Here is a 20502-nt window from a genome sequence, read left to right on the forward strand (position 1 = left end):
TAACGCAGAGGGATTATGGTTTATTTTCTCTACTTAAAATGATACATTTATTGATCTGATAGAGTATAAAATAAGCTTTCTAGTTTAATTTCTATGGAATTAGTGACTTACATTTGTTTAGTTGCCAAAGTGTGTATTTTAATTTTAATTTTTAATTTTTTAAGGAAGTAAATATTATGAGAATTAAAGAAATATTTTTTTCACAGTGTGGAATAGAAGATAGTAAAATAACATTCTTACTTACCAAATGAAAAAAAAATGTATTTCAGGTGTGATGTGTAAGTGGACTTTTTATATGCTTGGTTTCTGTTCCCTGAGAATTGAAGTGGGCACTTAAGGGATTTTATAACTTATAAGCATGAATGTTTCCCAATCTATGCCAGACACTTGAATACGTATACCAGTGTTACATATACCAATGAAACCAATATGGCTATCTAATAATTTATTGAAGTTGCTTCTGCACTAATATAACTCTCTCCCATTTAAACTTTCTAAACAGAAACACCAAACATTATTAAATCCACATTAATATCCCAACAGCTGTTCAAATAATGTGTTAGGAAAACAAACTGCCTTCAAAACGGTGATATAAAGCCCAATTATTTACTAAGAATTTACCAACAGTCTAAACAATTAAAGTAAAATCACATCACAACAAAGGTATATGCAATCATTTTTTAATATCCTCAGCAAAATTTCACACAATATATTTGTTCCTTTTGACTGCGGATAGGGAAGTGGATGAGTCTTGAAAAACAGCTTCTTCACAACATCCTTAAAGAATTCGTTTTAGAAATGGTTGGACATATCCAGACACTGGTGTCACTAAGCTGCAGTTGAGCTACTTCTGGGTAGCATTCTAAATCCGTATATCACATCACTTCACTTTTCTCTCCATCCTCTTTCTTCACTGTTCAATATAGCTATATTATGTATTTCTTAAACCCACTGGAGTTACTCCAGATCAAGACAGTACTGATTTCTGAAATACTGTTATTATTCCAACAATAGTGTAGTAAAGTTTCCCTGCACCTAAAGGCGGAAAACCAGGGTCTCTGCCACCTCTTCTGCCGTTTAACTTGTGATGGGACCTTGGGGTATTTGTTTATCCTGACACAGCCACTAGTACCATCTAAACTATGGGGGGAAGTAACACTTGATGTTCCTGAAAACAGCAGGCTAGATAAAATAATCTCTGGTAGACTACAGATTTAGAATCCTTTTAATGATAATAGTAACAATAATGATAATAATAATAGAAAAATAAGACAGTTTTTATTATTTATAAAATACTGACAAATTCTTTTTTGATCCTCAAAATGACTGCATTGTAGGAAGGGCAGCCACAGATAAACACTGAAGCATGATTGTTAAGTGGCTATTGAAAGGATACAAGTTAGTAAATGTGAACCTGACAGTAACTCAAGATCTTTTGACTCATAGCCTATCCATCCTTCTATGACATGATACTGGCTCTCCAATGAAACAAGTAACTGACATTAGTATTATATTCAGGACAAAAATCAGTCAAATCAGTCATAGGCAAACAGTTCTTTTGGTAGCTCTAAAACTATATCCACCTGTTGAAGAGGATACCAGAAATTTAAGTCCAGAATAGTCAGATAAAGAAATGTTAAGTTTCCATAAACCAAACTATTGAATTACGACTTTCTATCAAAACTGGGATGCATGTCTCCCTCAAAACAACTACCTCCTAATTTTAAAATTTGCTTTGGTGTTGTCAAGGGTATGTCTATGCAGTACACCTAGTTGCTGAAGAATCTGTCAATATTCAATCTTTTCCTCCTCCTCTCTATTTTTTAACATTAATTTCTATATTCCTTGTCATGCTATGACTTATCAGTGGTAGGTCAAGGCAGCAATTTGAGCAGTAAGTCAGTATTATCAATTTTAATCTCTAAACCAATAGTTTATGAAGGATAGCATTTCAGGATTTCCTTTGTGGTCATGTTTGACAGTCTTGTGTCAACTACTGATAGAATGATAATAAAGACCAAAAATTTTCCTCCCTACTTTCATGGAAAAAAAAATTGTAAAAGAATGGAGAGCAAAATATCTAACTTCCTGATGATCCTCCACAATGCATGAAACCTTATATAGCATGCACATCATCGAAACACACACCTTTATTACCTAGCACAGTAGCACCATTGTGGCCCACAGATGGAGTTTCTATTTTTTGGCAGACAACTAGTTTATGAGAACTACACAATGCAGAGAAAATAAACCTACTTTAAATAGAAATGCCTCAGCCAAACAGCAGTCTATTCCTTTATCCAATGAATGATTTCATTTGCCAAGTCCTAAAGGTTCAATAGCTTCTGTGTCTTGCATATCCAACTGTTTTTGCATCTTCTTGGGCAATACAACTACTTTAAGATCCCCATGACTTCTCACCTGGAACAATATCAAAAACTTTCTAACTGGTCTCTTTTCTTCAAACTTTTGCCACACTCTTCTCCCCCAATTCATCTATATTCAATTGTTAGATTAATCTTTCTATTGCAGAGTTCATATTACTCTTCTAAATGTCTTCAAGGACTGCCTACTGCCTACACATTAAATACAAAGGCACTGGTGTGGAATTTAAGGACATCCAAAGTGTAGTCCCATTATATCCCTCAGCCATATGTCCTATGAGTCTTTTAGTTACTCATACCTTTTCCAGCCAAACCACTGTCCTCAGTCTTTGTGAAGCACATTTATACATCTCTACTTACTGGTTTTTGTTTTTGATTTTGTTTTTTTTCCCAAGCACCTGCTTTTATTTTCTGGGATACTTCCCCTATTTCTATAAAAATTAGCACATCATTAAAGGATCACTTATCTCTTACCTTTTTTCATGAATGTTTTCTGAGCAAAAAGTTCTTCTCCTATGAAACTTACGTCACTTTACATTTCAGTGATTTCATCCGAACATTTGCCTTACCTCTACACTGCATACAGTGTAAGGTCCTTGAAAGGTAATACTGCCTTTATTCATAGTTGTAAAATCATCCTATCCTTACATATATGAAGCACCCAATATGTATTTATTGAACCAGTGCTGCCGATTTACGTATGATATTTCTCTTTTTAAATTATGGAGACTTCACATAAATCAAACATGTGTGATGAATAAATATAACAACACAGATTTAGGTTTTAAACACAAATCACCAATATCAACATAATATTAATTAAAGAACCAGTAATGACAGGAAAGAATTTAGGTGCATTATATATATATATATCATATATATATATATATATATATATCAACTGAATAAATTACAAGAGCCACTCTATGAAGTACGTAATTTTATCTTCATTTTACTCAAAATCAGTGAAGTAACATATTCAATTCGTATAAATATTCAGAGTCAGAGCTGTGACTGGAACTCAGAACTGATGACCAAATTCTTGCTATTTCCCTATGATGAAAAAAGCACAGTAGCTAGTAGTAGTTAGTAAAGAAAAAAACAGATGTCGGTATGTTAAAGAATGATACCTTTGAATCAGTGTATACAATCTGATATGTTTTTTATTCTACAGTGGAATACAGGTGTAGTAGATTGCCAGTTTGAGGTAAAGAGAAATTTGTCTGAGTAAGTCTGTTTTGGAAGAAGACCAACTTATACTGCCAAATTTCCTGAGCGTGGATTTTATTTCATATAAGAGCAATCTACTTTGAACTGGCGTTTGGCAACCATCTGCTTAACATAACTGTGGGAGGCTTGTGAAGCAAATTACATTGTGAAATTATCTCTTTAATAAGAGAAGTACAAAATTCTTAACCTAACTTCTGTAAGAAGTAAAATAATTACTATAAGATCCAGCTGAGTGGGTATGTTCCCAAAGGGACCCACAAGGATTCCCAGAGGTCACTAAGGACGCTTAAACGAGGTCAGAAGGCAAGGCTGCTGGCGGCTAAACAGAAAGAGATAAGGAATGGAGCAGGGTTTCCATCACTGGGCAACGGCAACAAAGGGAGGAGCCAAAGCAGTGCAACACACTTCAGCAGCTTTACTGGGTCTCTGAAGTGAAGCAACAGGGGAACCCAACAGCTTTCCATACCCCAGGTTCAAATATCCTTGGGTCATACACATTGAGATCAAGGCTACAAAATTTCTTTCCCTGCTGTTCTTCCATAAACACTGTACTATTGGTCTGAGTCAAACAAACGGAGTCTGCATTTGGCCCTGAGATGCAGGATTGGCCAGTTAGAAATTAATAACCAATAAGATCTATCAAGTAGTGAGAAAGAGAAAACTTGTGGTGATTAAGGGCAATTAAAGCAAATTTTGACAGATCAGTACCAGATACTTATTTTCCACAACGTAGCAGCAGCAGTTTTTGTTGTCGTCGTTGTTCTTTACTGTGCTCATACCTAGCTTCCTACTCCTAATGAATGAATGAACATTTTAAGTAGGATTATAGAATGCATATAATTAAAGGCAAAAACATTTACAAAGCAGCAATCCTATGAAGTATTTAAATCATGGAAATACCAGATTATAACATCTGTGTTTAAATGCTTACATATACAAATGTTAGGAAGTCACTTGCTGACTCCCTGCTTCCTACTGTATAAAGTGAAGATAATATCCTGTACATTAAAACTGTGAAGACTGGAAAAGCATGAAATCACTTAAAGCAAGCAACATAGCCCTGTGGTTAAAGAGCAAGGGCTCTAGGTCCACTGCCCTGGAGTTTAAGGCCAGGTTCTTTTACTTATACATGACCTTAGGAAACCTAAGTTTCAATTTTCACATCTATAAAATCAAAATAATGACAGCAGCTGCCTCCTAGGGTTGTCCTGAGTATTAAATAAAATTGTATAAACAATACACTTGGAACTTTTTGCTTCTTATTAATATATCTATATGAAAGCATTTCATTAAGTATCAACATCAAACAAACATAAATCTGGAGTTATGTTTACTACATGGAAGTACAGGGAAGATGCAGAAGGCTTTATGAAGGAAATGGCATGTAAAATAGTACTAATATGTTGGATATAACTTATATAGAAGGAGAACTAGCCAGCACTCAAGATAGGGGCAAGCATGAAGAGAGGAAAAAGGCATGAGTACATGTTGGTTGTGAATGACATCATTTTTTCCAGAATAGATACAATCATTGGATAATATATAATAGAACATATTCTAAAACCACAGAGCATTTAAAATTGAGTAAAGCACAAGAGAATTAATGCTTGAATGGCAACAAGACAGATATATTCCCTGCTTTTATGGCACTAGTGAAAGGTATGCATATAGATATATATGTCTATCTTTTTATATATAGAGGCAACTATGCACTGTAAAATATTTTGATGAGAAATACAAGGACTCATAAGCCTCATACCACCACATCAGAATATTCAGCTACTATAAAACCTCAGTGCAAAATATAGAGCATAAAAAAATCAAGAAATATTCTCACAAGATCACTAACTCAAAAAGATAACTTCTCATTGTAAGTAGTTACTTTAAGCATGCCATCCTTGTATTTGTGAACTGAAGTCTTGAGTATTCAATGAGTTATCTGTCTCCATTTCTAAATGACCATCTAAACAGCTTTCTAAAGCTCATAACTAAAGTATGTGAAACATATTAAAGTGATGACTATGCACCATAAAAAGCAAAGTAGACATATAAGGTATAGTTGAAGAGCATATAAATGGCTTGCTTTTAACACTTGTGTATGTATGGTATTACATTAATCAGATGTAAGAAAGTTCCTTATCCATTTAAAAAATACTTCTTTTAGAATACTTGATGTTTTCTGGTCAGGTAAGTAGATCAAAATTTATACAAACTCGGTTTTATTTCTTCTATTAACTGGTGATTTAGCACTGAAGATCACATCTATGTCACGTGGAATTGTACAAGTTACCTTCTAAGAGGCTTAGCTTCCTTTTCTGTGAAATAAAGGTAATGCTACTGATTTGTGCAGGTAAAATGCTTAAAAGCCTACCTGCCTGAGGTTAAGGATCTTAAGATCCCTTCAGTCTACGGTAATCTACGATTACAGAATACAACCAGATTATTCTTTAAGTTTTACATAAATAACTATTTGTATAATTGGTAACAGTTATTGGTCACTATTATAAGTAATAGTATAAATTTATTTATACAAAATCTGTTCCTAGGTTTGGGGTTTGGGTAAAGATCTACCTTTTAGATCATATATTTGAAACTTCTGTGCATGCCTAATTTTATATGTTCAGGTGTTTCTGAGGGTCACAGGTAAGAGCATGTTTAAATGTGAATGTACATTTATACATATGCATAGTAATATACTGGACACCTAGTTGGTATGTGTGCAGGATGTTCTTTATTAAGCAATAAATGTTAGCTACTTAAGCAAAAGATAGTGCAATGTGATAAATGTGCCATCCCCATGTGTTTCCTTCAGTTGGATGTTGGCTAGCATCCAGGAGGGAGGAAAAAAAAAAAAAAAAAACACATACTCAAAACTTTAAAAAGAAAAAAGAAGTGCTACAACCTTCACAAAAAGCATAAAGTCCTTGACTCAAATAATGTTAGGAAGACTCTTTTGAATTTTTCTTTTTTTTCTACTTTGTCCCCGTCAGGATGTGAACCCTGCCATTATGTATGGCTTGCGGCTGTTTGCGAGTTTCCTCCCCATCTGGGACTAAGAGGCAAATTGCAGGTTTCCAGGGAGGGGAATGCTGTTACAGTAGGGATCACCTCAGCACTTCACATGGATTGTGCCAAGCCCAGTGATACCAGCTACCTTGCTCCCTGGGACAAGCTAGCCACCAGGTTTTGTACTCTTTGTTAATGAAAATATGTAAGGCATTAGTTTCAGAAGCCTAAAGTCTTCCTTTTCTTAAAGGCTATAAACATACGAATAACCATTAAAAGTTATTTTAATCTTCCACCTTTAAAATGAATGCAATTATTTCAGGAGCACAAGAATGCCCGAATCTACCTTTTTGTCACTCTCATCTTCCAAAGCCCACTGTCTTCTTTCACGTTCCTAGCAGGTTGCCTTTGTTCAAGGCAGCACATGCTTACTAAAAGCACCTCTCATTCCATGGAAGCTGTCAGCAATTACCGCAATGAACTTTAAATCTTTTTCCTCTAACTACTGTAGTATTCTAGAAATAATGACACAACTTCTCACTGCTTTAAAATGTCAAGCTGACCACTCAGAAATTCAAGCTATGTTTCTCCAGGAAGGTCCAAATGATAAGACATTTTATGTGCCTTCCATTTTATCTCCTGTTCCATTACTACACTGCCTAACACCTTCACAGTATAGCAACACCTCCTGGGACAAGCTGAAACCTAAATGAAACACAAAAGCTGCAACCTGAACAAAGTTAGCAATATGTTTTTGGCAACAGCAAGCTGTTTTTGTCTTTTCTTTCCTTGATCTAACACTATCAGTTGAATTAATTTTATTTTCTTCCTCATAGTGCTATTTCTAAGTAGATTAAACCTATTGCATGACTAATTTACCTAGTGGCAAGGTAGCCTGCCTTTAAATGTGCAATATTTTTAACAATAAACACCTAGCATACTCCATTATTTTCATGCATTTTGAGATTAAATTTATATTCAAATGTCTGGTTTGACTTTTATACTCAGAGGAAAAAAAATACCTTTCAGAAAGTTGAACTAACTTCCTTAAACTCAGGAAGCTTTAAACTTCCAGCTGACAGAAGAATTATCAATTTACAAGGTTAATATGAATACCATAAAATCCTGATAGTTTTTCAAATAATATGGAAAACACAGGACATATTTTAACTATGCTTAATTATGGGAAAGAGACATCCATTATTAAGAAAGAGATCAAGTAAGTCTTAAATGGCATTATCTTTAACTACATAACAGAAAATTAAATTAAGGAATAGAATCCTGAAGAATAGCTTTTACAGACAGAAAATGTAGCTTCTTCCTTCACATATTAAAACTCCTGTTACGACTACATCTAATATAAAAAGAATGTGGACTTGGGAACTCACTGGATTGTATTCCAGGATCAGGGAATTCACTGATTTTCAGGATACCTTCTTTCCCATAATAACAGAAAAACAAATAAGCAAATCAATTTATTAAATACCAATTTATAGAGTATAGTATACACACTAAACGCTGCTAAGTATTGTAGCTACAGGACTAGACAAGACAGGCACGACTTACAGTCTGGCTGGGGATAGAGACAATGCTAACAATGTAAGCAGTTCTCAGACAAGGACAGTACAGAATGCCAGATGGGAGCACGGTCTCAGTGCAAAACACAGTGTTTGAGGGGAACTAAAAGGAAGAGACAGTAGAGTCGACGACGGTGTCCAGGTCTCTCAAAATAATACTGCTGGAAAAGAAAGGCTTAAGGTCCTTAAAGGTTAAAATCCAGGGCCAATGGGACCACAGGAATTTATTATTCTGGGGGCTAGTTTTGTGAAATTGGTAGTAATGGAAGGAACAAATGAACAGAGGGAAAAGTACTAACATTTAGTGAAGGTGCATTTTGTTGGGCATCCTTCAACATTAGCCATTTAATTACCAAACAAATCTTTCCAGAAAGTAATAGTTTCATTTTATACAAAAGGAAGCTAAGGATCAAGACCACATCGCAATGTTGAATAATACTGTGTGTCTGAACCAGTCAAACGCCCTCATAATGTATATCATTGGCTATAAAGGAAACCAAGTTGGGGGAAAATGCTTCTACAAATATGGGAATTCAAAGTCTTTTTCCATTAATGGGGCCATTTATATTTTACTAGATACTATACAAACAAATATTTATTAGTAACTGATATCTGAATATTACGGAATAAAAATATACAACATTAAAAAACACAAGCTAATTTACTAAGTAATATGCAAACGAGTGAAATGCAACAAAACAAATAGAAAAGTGCAAAGAATCTGCAGAGAAAAGGGAATGGAATGCAATGAGTGAGTCTAACAACTGGGCTTTTTACACCCAGTTTCAAGGTGATAAAATGTGAGTGTTCATTCATTCACTCAACAAATATTTATGGGTAAGACTTTTGTACCAGACACACTGCTAAGCACTCAAGATACAGTAATGATCAAGCCATAGTCCTAACTTCACATTCTGTTTATATTAGGTGGAGACAAGAGGAGGTCACAGTCCTATTACAAGTATCTGTCTGTGTGGAAGGAGGGGGTTAGTATAAAGGCAGAAAATTGGGAAGAAGGAAAGCTCCCAGCAATTCACTCAAATTCCTGAACTAAGGACTTGTAGCTCTACCATATATCCCTTTATCAGAAATAGCATCATTTCATTATGGCTTTATAGATCTGTACTTTTGTTTTTATTATGTAAACAACTAACAAAGCAGAATATTTACTGTTGAAAATACACATGTCAGTATCAACTGGTAGTTCTCACCAATAATTCCTAGGTTGTTTCCACCACAAATATAAACAAAATTATATAATTGTCTTTTTTTCACTATGAAGGTAGCCCTACAATGCAAGCAAAACCTAAAAATATTAAAATGAAACACACACATACACACACACACACACACACACACACACACATTTTTGAATGAAAACCTAAAATGAAACCTCTTCAACCCATTATAGTCACCATCATTAGATACAAGATCGCTATGACAAGTAATAGAACATTGGTCAAAAATAATAGCTTGTTTAAAACTTCTACATGCTGATAATAGTTGCAAGCTTTCACTATGTTGCTATATTATCAGTCTTAATGAAATTCGCTTGTCAGTTCTGTTTTCAAACAGTGAATTCTCACCCTGCATGACAGGGGTAAAATTAAAATCTCTTTTCCCAATCAAATCAGCTAACGATGAAATATAAGAAAGGAGTAACTCAGAAATTTCTGTCACTAATTGGTCAAAAAAAGATTAGTTTTCAGGTTCCTTTCCTTTGTTTTTTTTGTTTTTTTTTTTTTCCATTTCAACTGATGATCTCCCTAAATGTTACTAGTCAGCTAATTCTTTTCTTTAAAAACTCACTTTGTCACCAGCAAATATATTGAGTAAAACTCACTGAAAATATATAGTGTTATACAATAGTAAGGAATAATGCAGTGACAGTCTACAATCTGCAGATTTTATTATCATTATCACTCACTGGGTATTGAACTTATCCCTGTAGTAGAATATGTCACCAAGCAGTTCATCCAAAGATAGAGAAGGCAAAGATACCTTTCTACATACCGACTTTAGTAACAAACTTTTATAAGCCTTAGTGTATTTCAGCACTCTTGAAAGTAAGTCTGTTAAGAGAAATGACTGTATTTATTTGTTTCCCCATTTATAGGGCACCTTATCAAGCCTTGCATATTAGGTACACTAAACTTTATATATTCCAGTGTTTTTATTTTAAGCTTTTGCTGAAAACTGTTAAACATAGCAACTCAATAAAAATTAAGTATGGCCTAGAAGAAGAAATAAAAATTCAACGAAAATGACACATGAACATGAAATGTAAGGCACTGAAACCCATTCAGTTAAGAGACTGAATTTATGCTGTTTTATAAATTTTATTCTGCTTAAGCTTCTTCAGTACTCTCAAATGATGACCAATCAATGTTTCCTTTTTTTCATTCATTTAATAATGCATAAATTCAGTAAATATTCAGACAGAATACTTATCCAGTACAAGTACAGTATTGTCTCGGATGCAAGAAGGCAGAAGGTTTACAGGAATAGATGTAAACATTTTATTTAAAAACCTTAAAGTTTACTTAATATGTCATAAGTCCACATTCTTCGTGATTTGGGGGAAGTGGAAATGAAGACTGTTTTTGCAGTCCTTGAAAAACATCACAAATAAAAGTTAATACAAGAAGCTACTATAGTTAATCTGGTACTAGGAACTGAGATACAAGAAACCAATCACTGAACTAGAAGTAAGATTCCTAGATTCTACTGCTGGTTAGTGATGGAGTTCAATGAGTAAAAGTGGAGGTAAATGTTAGTGTCTCAGTTTCCCAATAAACAACCAGAAATAAACTAACTCCATATACACAGAAGAAGTATATAAAAATTAAACAGAAAACACTTCCAGGGAAATATTAAACAAATGATAGTATCCATGATCTATTTTTCATAAATATAAAAATGTAGAGTACGACAGAATTATTCAAATGCTTGATAGCATGTTACACCTTTGAAAGATGTAACACTACAAGAAAAACAGCAGAAAAATCAATGTACACTTCACCTTTCCAAAATGTAAAGCATATATTAAATATATAAAATGAAAATCAGGGAAGTGAAAGCCATGTTAACTTCTAATGAATCAGAAGTCCATAAAAACTTATAAATAACGTAATCTTTTTTTGTTTTTTTTTTTTGTTTTTTTTGAGATGGAGTCTTGCTCTGTCACCCAGTCTGGAGTGCAGTGGCGTGATCTTGGCTCACTGCAACCTCCGCCTCCCTAAATAACCTAAATTTTAAAAATTCAGAATGATGTGAAGAATTATCTCTAAAACAAAATCCAGAAGTAGAAAAAAATAAATTTCATTTTCACAATCCCTGGGATCCAGAAACTTGTACCTATTTGACCCAGTTCCTATAATCGTTTCCCTGGTCCCTTGAATGTATTTTGCTAAACTCTCAAACTGAGAAAAATGACAATATTCATTATTTTGTTGTAAATATCCAGAGCATTGATTTAAATATGCAAATGGAAAACAGTATGGCGATTCCTCAAGGATCTAGAACTAGATGTACCATATGACCCAGCCATCCCATTACTGGGGATATACCCAAAGGATTATAAATCATGCTGCTATAAAGACACATGCACACGTATGTTTATTGCGGCACTATTCACAATAGCAAAGACTTGGAATCAACCCAAATGTCCATCAGTGGCAGACTGGATTAAGAAAATGTGGCACATATACACCATGGAATACTATGCAGCCATAAAAAAGGATGAGTTTGTGTCCTTTGTAGGGACATGGATGCAGCTGGAAACCATCATTCTTAGCAAACTATCATAAGAACAGAAAACCAAACACCGCATGTTCTCACTCATAGGTGGGAACTGAACAATGAGATCACTTGGACTCGGGAAGGGGAACATCACACACCAGGGCCTATCATGGGGAGGGGGGAGGGGGGAGGGATTGCATTGGGAGTTATACCTGATATAAATGACGAGTTGATGGGTGCTGATGAGTTGATGGGTGCAGCACACCAACATGGCACAAGTATACATATGTAACAAACCTGCAGGTTATGCACATGTACCCTAGAACTTAAAGTATAATAAAAAAAAAAAAGAAAAAGAAAAGAAAAAGAGCAAAAAGAAAAAACTTTGAAGAGACACATCCATGTCTAACTAAAAACATGAACACGGTAGCAGTATTTTGCCCTTTACTTTTTAACCCCATACAATACTAAGTCAAGGAAAATATATTATTCTGACATGTTTGTAACTATCACATAAAATCAACTATCACCTAACTACAGGAATGTGTTCTGAGCAATGAGTCCTTAGCTGTGAACATTGTCAAGTGCACATCACAAATCTAGACAGGATAGCCTACTTCATACCTAGGCTGTATGGTATATATTGCCTGTTGCTCCTAAGCTACAAACCTGCACAGCACGTTACTATACTGAATATGTAGTCAATTGTAACATAATGGTATCTATATATACACAGAAAATGTACCTTAAAAATATCCTATTTATAACATTATGGCATCACTGTTGTATATGTGGTCTATCATTGAAAACTCATCAGGCATGCACATAACTGTACATATTTATGTCAAATATTAAAATCCAGATGGAACATTAGTTAGAATATACAAAAGCCTAACAAAATTCTTAAATCCAATCAGTGGATTATGCTTACATACATATTTCTTAGAAGACTGACACTGCATTACCACATAGAAGCTGTGATTCAAATTTCACTAAGAATCTAGATTCTGTTCTGTACTTTGGTTTTTGCCAAGTTTTGCTACAGTAATAGAATGCCAAATTTTCTGCAATTATTTCATTTAGGTAAAAACCTCCTCTTATACATTCTATAAAAATTTGATTCATCAAGCCTTATTGATATGATGATGAATTTATTACAATAGTATTTAAATGGTTATTGAATGTAAGCCTAAATTATTCAGGCTAGACAGACAAGTATGGATCCTGAAAAGGCAGTTTGTTTTCTTAAAACCAATTTTCAGTTATTTCAGATTTCAACTATGTGTGTACTTTTCTAGAAGACAATTCTAAAGTGGCTTTCAAACTGTTCCTTAGCTATACGCTATACAGACACTGAGACAGTCTCACCGAAAGAGAAAGGCTGAAGTCTGTACTATCTTATTTTGTTCAGTTAAAGTTTCGTTCTGTTCTGCTGGCTTAATACGGCCTTATCATTATTTCAACATATGTCCCATTCCCATTTATTAACATTAAATATGAAATAGTAAATCTCACTGGGGAAAGTTTTCTAAAAGCTAATCCCTGCTTTAGAGAAACAATCTATTGGCACATGCTGTATGTATTTATGTTCATTAGCAAATTGGCCATTGCAATACTTAAAATTAGGGTATCAGCTGAAATATTAGGTTGACACCAAAGTAACTGTGGTTTTTGCCATTAATATTTAAAATGAACCAGGAAATAAATACAAATTCCAAGTACTTTCAAGTTATACTCAGTAGAAAAAATATATATCTTATCCTATATTCGCGCTCCCCCAATGTGGATGTTGTCATAATGTCATTAGTAGAAGTTTATTTTTTAAAGTGACACAGTTTGCTCCAAATGTCGCCTAAATAAATATTATCAACTCTCATTTGAGAATCTGAATACAAGTATTAATTTTCTGAGGTCACACAGAAGTTTTCTTTTAATGAAACTAGTATCCTCAAAGTAAACATTTGATTAATTTTTCATTAATTGATACATACTGACATAATAACCATTAAGTAGTTTATATTAAACACAACCAGTGTATTTTAACCATGTTCGTTTGGGTGAGAAATGAAGATAAAACATTTTCATATGACCTCTATCTTGATATAATTCAAGCACTGACATACAAACTAAAGAATACGGAAAGAAGATTTTTTTATTGTTCTCTGCCTAGGAATAATATTATCAAAGAACTCATAAAATAATCATAAGCAAATACTAAGAATACACCACCACCAGACTTTATCAAATTTAGGTTAACGGCACACAGCAAAAAGCAGAGCAGATAAGGCATCACAGAAATTCATATACATATTTAAAACACAGACACGTTAATGACTATGTTTTTAAATCACTATTTATAAAAAAAAAATGTTTTCACAATGCTTTCCTACATATCATTTAAACTATAACTGGATTTTTTTTAAACAGGCAGGGAAAAAAGTGAAGGGAAGTAAGCTTCATGAAATCCCATTACAAAAGTAATAATTTTTTGTTATTATTACAAAAGCAATAATACAACTAGGGATGAAGTCATATGCACCATCACTAATTTTCCACTAGAAAAAGAAACTAGAAAACTCTTTTTATAGAAATTCCATTTATTCTAAAACACTGAAACAAAACTACTATATAATCTCATTTTCTACAATAATAAACACAAAATTCCTAAATATGTAATATAAACAAGAGAAGAATAAGACAGAGAACAATTCAAACACAAATAATGTATAGTAGGCATAGAATCCTAACACAAAAATTAAACATGGTGGTTTGCAATACAGTTATACTGATATAACATCTATCGATCTATCTTCAGCATTTGTACTTTATTTAAATTAAATGAAATATGTATGTGAAGTGCTTTTTAACTCTAAAATTAAATTCATATATTAACTGCTGGTTATTATAATATTTTTGGAATTAAATGTTTAATATATAAACAGGAATAAACAAGATACTGTCACTTACCTATACTTAATACCATGGAATAATTATTTATCTTCAACTATTTAGGATAAATTATTTGGAAGCTTGAGAGATGTCCCACTTCCAAATTCTACATCCAAATTCTACAATTCACTATTAAGAAATAAAAGTATATGAACTTAGTGAATCAGAAGACATGCAACTAACATATAAATCATTTCAAGGAAAATTTTGGTTTCCTCGGAATAAAAGATTGTTACACATGGGTACAAATTTACCTAAAGGACTGTAGAGTATCTTTATGCAAGCTGCTTAATAATTATATAAATATCCATCTTATATACATGAGATTCACTGAATCTGGTATAGGGAACGCTTATTTTAAGGACTTTGTAGTGACTTAATTCTCCATTTACAGAATTCCAACACCGAATGAATATGATAATGTGAACAAATAAGTGTATTAATGTGTCACTTGTTTATATCAGTGGTTCTTAAAATGTATCCATGAAAAGCATAAGTGTTATATATACTAAATTGTATTATTCCATAGCTCAAGTAAAATAATACTGGTCTTTTTTCCATCACAGAAATATGAATTTCTTGAACTTTCTGTATTTAAATTTTCTCTAATAATTTATATTAAACTACTGCCATGAACTCTTATCTATAGTGAATGCTGTCAATCAACAAAATGAATGAAAATAGTAAATAAGTATGAACTACAAAAATGGGAAACAATCTAACATCTTTGTCAATTTGTTTTTAAAATTTTTTTAACTGACCTTTGGGCTTCCAGTTCTGATTTTATTCTATATACTCATTTTTTAAAATCATGTTCACACTAGTTTGGAAGATAAAATTCTATCTATATTTCTCTCTGAAATCTATAATCTATAAAACAAGTGGGTTAGATTAGAAGATTTCATATTCCTTTCCATCTTAAGAGCTTTACAATCCTACTAAGGATCCCACTGATAAACCTACATATTCCTGTATCCTCAGCTCCTCAAATGGCAACAGATTGTGTGTCCTTCAAAAAAAAAACAATTCATGAATACAAAGATTTATGTTTTGCTATACTATTTTAGAAGGGTAGAGAAAATTGGCTGAACTTGCTAAGAAAACTTAAAACTGTAGACAGTAATATTTTATCTTCTGTTGAAAATGTTAAAAATTATACTTTCTATTTTTAATAAACGTTTTTTCTTCCCTTTACTTAATATTAAATTAGATCTCAACTCACAGGAACAACTACTATATTCTTTCCAGAAACAAAATCTGTATCCTACAGAGATTACGAGAAACTCTTTTCTTTATGAGTTATATTATAATGTAACTCATACTTAAATAGTTCTATTTAGTTCAGAGTGTTTTCAAATCTTCCATCTCAATAGATCTTCACACTAGAATATGAAGTAGGTGCCATTATTATCCCCAGCAAACCTACAAGAAAACTGAATCCCAGAAAACTCAATTGATTTGAGCAAAATCACACAGCTAGTAAGTAAGTTGAAGAGTTGGGCTTACGTTTTGTTTTTTGCTTTGCCTTCTAAATACTGTGTTTCTTCATCCCTTTGAAAAGTGAGTGCAGAGGGGTAATTTTACATTTTAGTGAAATAGAGTGAGTAGCTACCTAATTTTGACAGTTCTCATTTATCCGTCTCTTTAGCATGGACGGACCAGATGAACAGCCCACCATATAGAACGAAATTCTGCTGTCATTTCCTGCCAAACCAAAGTCATTCTTCTCTCCCATGTTAACCAACTGTGTTCACAACCAAACTGCTCTCTGAGTTTTCTGTTTCCAGACTTATGAGAAACAATAGCTGCATGGTGAGTACTAACTTCTGATATGTCAGGTTGACATGACAGTAGTACTAGCCCATCATTGTGAAGTTAAATCTATTGAAAAATAAACCTTGAATACAGCATTTGCTGTTGCTGCTATATGTTGCTGTTGTAGAATTTTCTTTTTGTTGTTGTTGAGGGAGAAGGGGGAGAAGATCTATAAAGAATAGTCTTGGTTGGGTGTCGTGGCTCATGCCTACAGTCCCAACAGTTTGGGAGGCTGAGGTGGGTAGATCACTTGAGCCCAGTGGTTCAAGACCACACTGGGCAACATAGTGGGATCCCATCTATACAAAAAATTTAAAACGTAGCCAGGTATGGTGGTGTATGTCTGTAGTCCCAACTACTCGGGGGACTGGGATAGGAGTATTGCTTCAGTCCAGGAGTTCAAGGCTGGAGTGAGCCATGATTGTGCCACTGTACTCAAGCCTAGATAACACAGTGAGAGGGAAGGGAAGGGAGGGGAAGGGAAGGGAAGAGAAGGGAAGGGAAGAGAAGGGAAGGGAAGGGAAGGGAAAAGAAAGAAGGAAGGGAAAGAGAGAGAGAGAGACAGAAAGAAAGAAAGAAAGAAAGAAAGAAAGAAAGAAAGAAAGAAGAAAGAAAGAAAGAAAGAAAGAAAGGAAGGAAGGAAGGAAGGAAGGAAGGAAGGAAGGAAGGAAGGAAGGAAGGAAGGAAGGAAGGAAGGAAGGAGAAGAAGAGAAAGAAAGAAAGAAAGAAAGAAAGAAAGAAAGAAAGAAAGAAAGAAAGAAAGAAAGAAAGAAAGAAAGAAAGAGGAGGAGAAGGAGGAGGAAGGAAGGAAGGAAGGAAGGAAGGAAGGAAGGAAGGAAGGAAGGAAGGAAGGAAAAAGGAGAGAGAGGCAGAGAGAGAGAGAGACAGAGAGAGAGAGAACAGAAAAGAAAAGAAAAAAAGAAAATATTTCCATCTATAAACCATCACCATAAATTTCTCGTATACTACCAAGAGAGAAAGCTTGTATTGTCCCACCACAGTTGGGCAGGATACATTTGCCAGCCCAAGTAAAAATATGATTAAAAGAGGCAAAGCTTGTTATCTCCTGATTTTTACTTTCTCTATTTTTTCCTAGCAGCAACTTCCATTTTTCCCAAAGTGCTACCCACCTTAAGGCATCTAATTAGTGCCCATTGTTTTTCCACCCTCCAATATGATGCCCAGCTTTCTATGACATACCCTAAATGAACAACACTTTGTATTTGGTTTTGTATCACCTGCCACAACTAAAATTTACTTTTCACTTCTCCTATCACCTGGAACCCTGCCAAAAGCTTTTTAAGAAACCAATCACCTAATCTGATAAACTGCTAAGCAATATTTAGCAAGAAATTTAACTAACACTTAAAAACACATGTACCCAATTCCAGTTCCCACAACTTACAACTACAAAGTTCAAAGGAACAAAAGAAATAAAAAATACTCTCTTAAGAGAAAAAGAGATAAGCTTGAGCTTCTATTTACCCTGAAGTGTATATTTTAAAAATCTATATAGAGATAGATAGATATGGATATCCTGTCATATTCTGTTATAATGTGATAATATAGAAAGGGAGATTCTTTTGCCCACCCATAATTTACAAATACTCTATCAGTGAACTTCTAAAGTTGGAAATTACTTTAAAATAATTTGGGAGGGAAAGTATTTTGGGATATGGCTAAAAAATATTGACTAGAATTGATAACTATTAAAGCTCATTGATGGAGGCACAAAGATTTATTAAACATCTACTTCTCTATATATTCAATTTTCAACATCAAAGGAAAGAAAAAAAGAGGAGAACAAATCAATCAATGAATGAGGGAGCAAAAGTTACATAACTGCAACTAGTATAATTCAGAAAACTTTGAAAATGGTTGAAATAGAAAATAAGTGAGAAAACCCTCTAATAATGTATGACAGTAAGAGACATGGGTAAAATGCAAGTGATTAAGACTAGTTCAAAATAAATGAGAACTAAATGTTCAGAAAAGACTTTTAAACATTTTCTTACATCTAGTAAATTTTGATGTATCTAATGAATATTTTTAAAGGAACAACATTAATTTTTAAATCATTGACAAATTTAAGATAAAGGACATGGGCTAGTCATGGCAAGAAATGGTTTAATGATACCACACATATCACTGACTCAAAATCCTAACTAATTCTAATAGGCTTGACAATTGTAACACATATGGAAGGGAAAAAAAAGACTATTTACTAAGCTACTTTTCTAATCCATTTAATAAGGGATGAAATGTTTGGCACCATCTTGACCTATTGTTAAATTAGTCCTAATCATTAAATACCCCTTTCAAAAAGAAAAAAAAATTGGTGTTAGGTTGAGTTTTTTTAGTATAAATCTATTACAATTAATAAAAAAGCAATTAGAGTTTCTATTTATATGTCCAACATATATTAAGTTAGGTCGGTGAAGGCCTAGAGTCTAGAAAGGTGAGTAACGCAGAACCCTTGCCCATGAGGCTCAAGTGGAGACACACCAGGCCTGGGAAAAGTACAGGAGGTAGTTCAGAAAGACTTACAGCATATAGAGCTGGCCAGTGGTTATTCCAGCAACCAACAAACTGGAACATGGCCCAAAGGTACACTGAAATCAGGATATTAGCCAGAACGGAAGAAAAAAAAAAAAAAAGAACAGGTATGTGGGTATGTCATTAGTAGATTCAATTAAATCCAGTATCTACAACATCCTCAAAGTAGATGCAGGACAGGTGATTGGCAATGACCCAAAACAAAGTCACAGAAGTAATTCACTCTTTTAAACATTTATTGAACTACAAAGAGCTCAAAGTCCAACATAGACAGAAAGTCAACGAATAATGAGAATATGGCATGATGAGTGCACTAATAGATGTGTGGACTCAGGTGTAAAGAGAAGATATCAAAGAAGTTTGGATAGGTTGGGGAAGGTTTCTCAAAGAAGATGACTGAATTACACCTTGAAACATGAAGAGGACTTCACCAGTCACGCTTGGTGGGAAGATATCCCAGAAGAGGGAGTAACAAGTGCAAATGCAATGGAGAATGAAAAATGGAGTTATCATCAGGTGCCAGTCATGGGGAAAGTGGGTTTCCAGGGCAAGAAACTCAAGACTCTGAGAGCAAACCATAAACTCATGCCCTGAGGAACTGAGGTACCAAGGTCAGACCAGAACTGACATTAAATGCGACTGTGTACTAAACCAGTGAGCTACCACACCACTCCTAATATCCTCTGGGGGTAGGGTCCAGAACCTGAGTCCATTAACGATATTCAGCTATAAAGGTCAGAGGTCTGGCTGCAAAGTTAGGCAGGTCTTTAAATATATTTTAATAAGAACTAAACTAGTTATATTTTAATAAGAACTTTACAGACCTAAAGAAAGGTCTCTGAAGAGCAAGTGGGATTCATGATCAAGTTAAAGGCAAGTGAGGCTGGCTACAGGTTACCCAACAGTGATGAAAAATCTAGGATTTTGATAACATGTCAAACAGAAATTTTTCTAGTTTTGTTCTATACAGTGTTATGTGCTATATGTTAAAACAGTTTTTCACGAAATCAAGCAGCAATAAATGTATACTGAAGGCTTACAATAGAAAAATTATTGTGCTAAGTTTGGGGAATAAAAATAATGATAAAGAATGATCCTCACTCTCAAGGTGTTTACAGCCAAATCAAGGAAATAAAACAGCTATCTAGAAATATGAGCAAATATACAAGGTACAGCAAATGTTAATAGGTCTCTTCTTTTATATGCCAATGTACTTTTTACTAGCTTATCCTGTGATGTTATAT

At 33.9% G+C, this 20502-nt stretch overlaps 1 protein-coding gene across 21 annotated transcripts in view; it reads right to left on the reverse strand.

The window, feature by feature from the left end:
• IKZF2 (IKAROS family zinc finger 2) overlaps positions 1–20502 on the reverse strand; it is a 151186-nt gene that overhangs the window by 61321 nt on the left and 69363 nt on the right. Inside the window, exon 1 of one of the 21 annotated variants that reach the window (XM_005574194.5) lies at positions 2257–8660. The exons of the other annotated variants lie outside the window; for them this stretch is intronic. The gene's annotated coding sequence lies outside the window, so the exon portion shown is untranslated. Of the gene's footprint in view, positions 1–2256; positions 8661–20502 lie in introns of those variants that run through there. 21 annotated transcript variants of the gene reach the window in all.

This window comes from Macaca fascicularis, chromosome 12 (assembly GCF_037993035.2).
Source record: "Macaca fascicularis isolate 582-1 chromosome 12, T2T-MFA8v1.1".
In the NCBI taxonomy this organism is placed as follows: domain Eukaryota; kingdom Metazoa; phylum Chordata; class Mammalia; order Primates; family Cercopithecidae; genus Macaca; species Macaca fascicularis.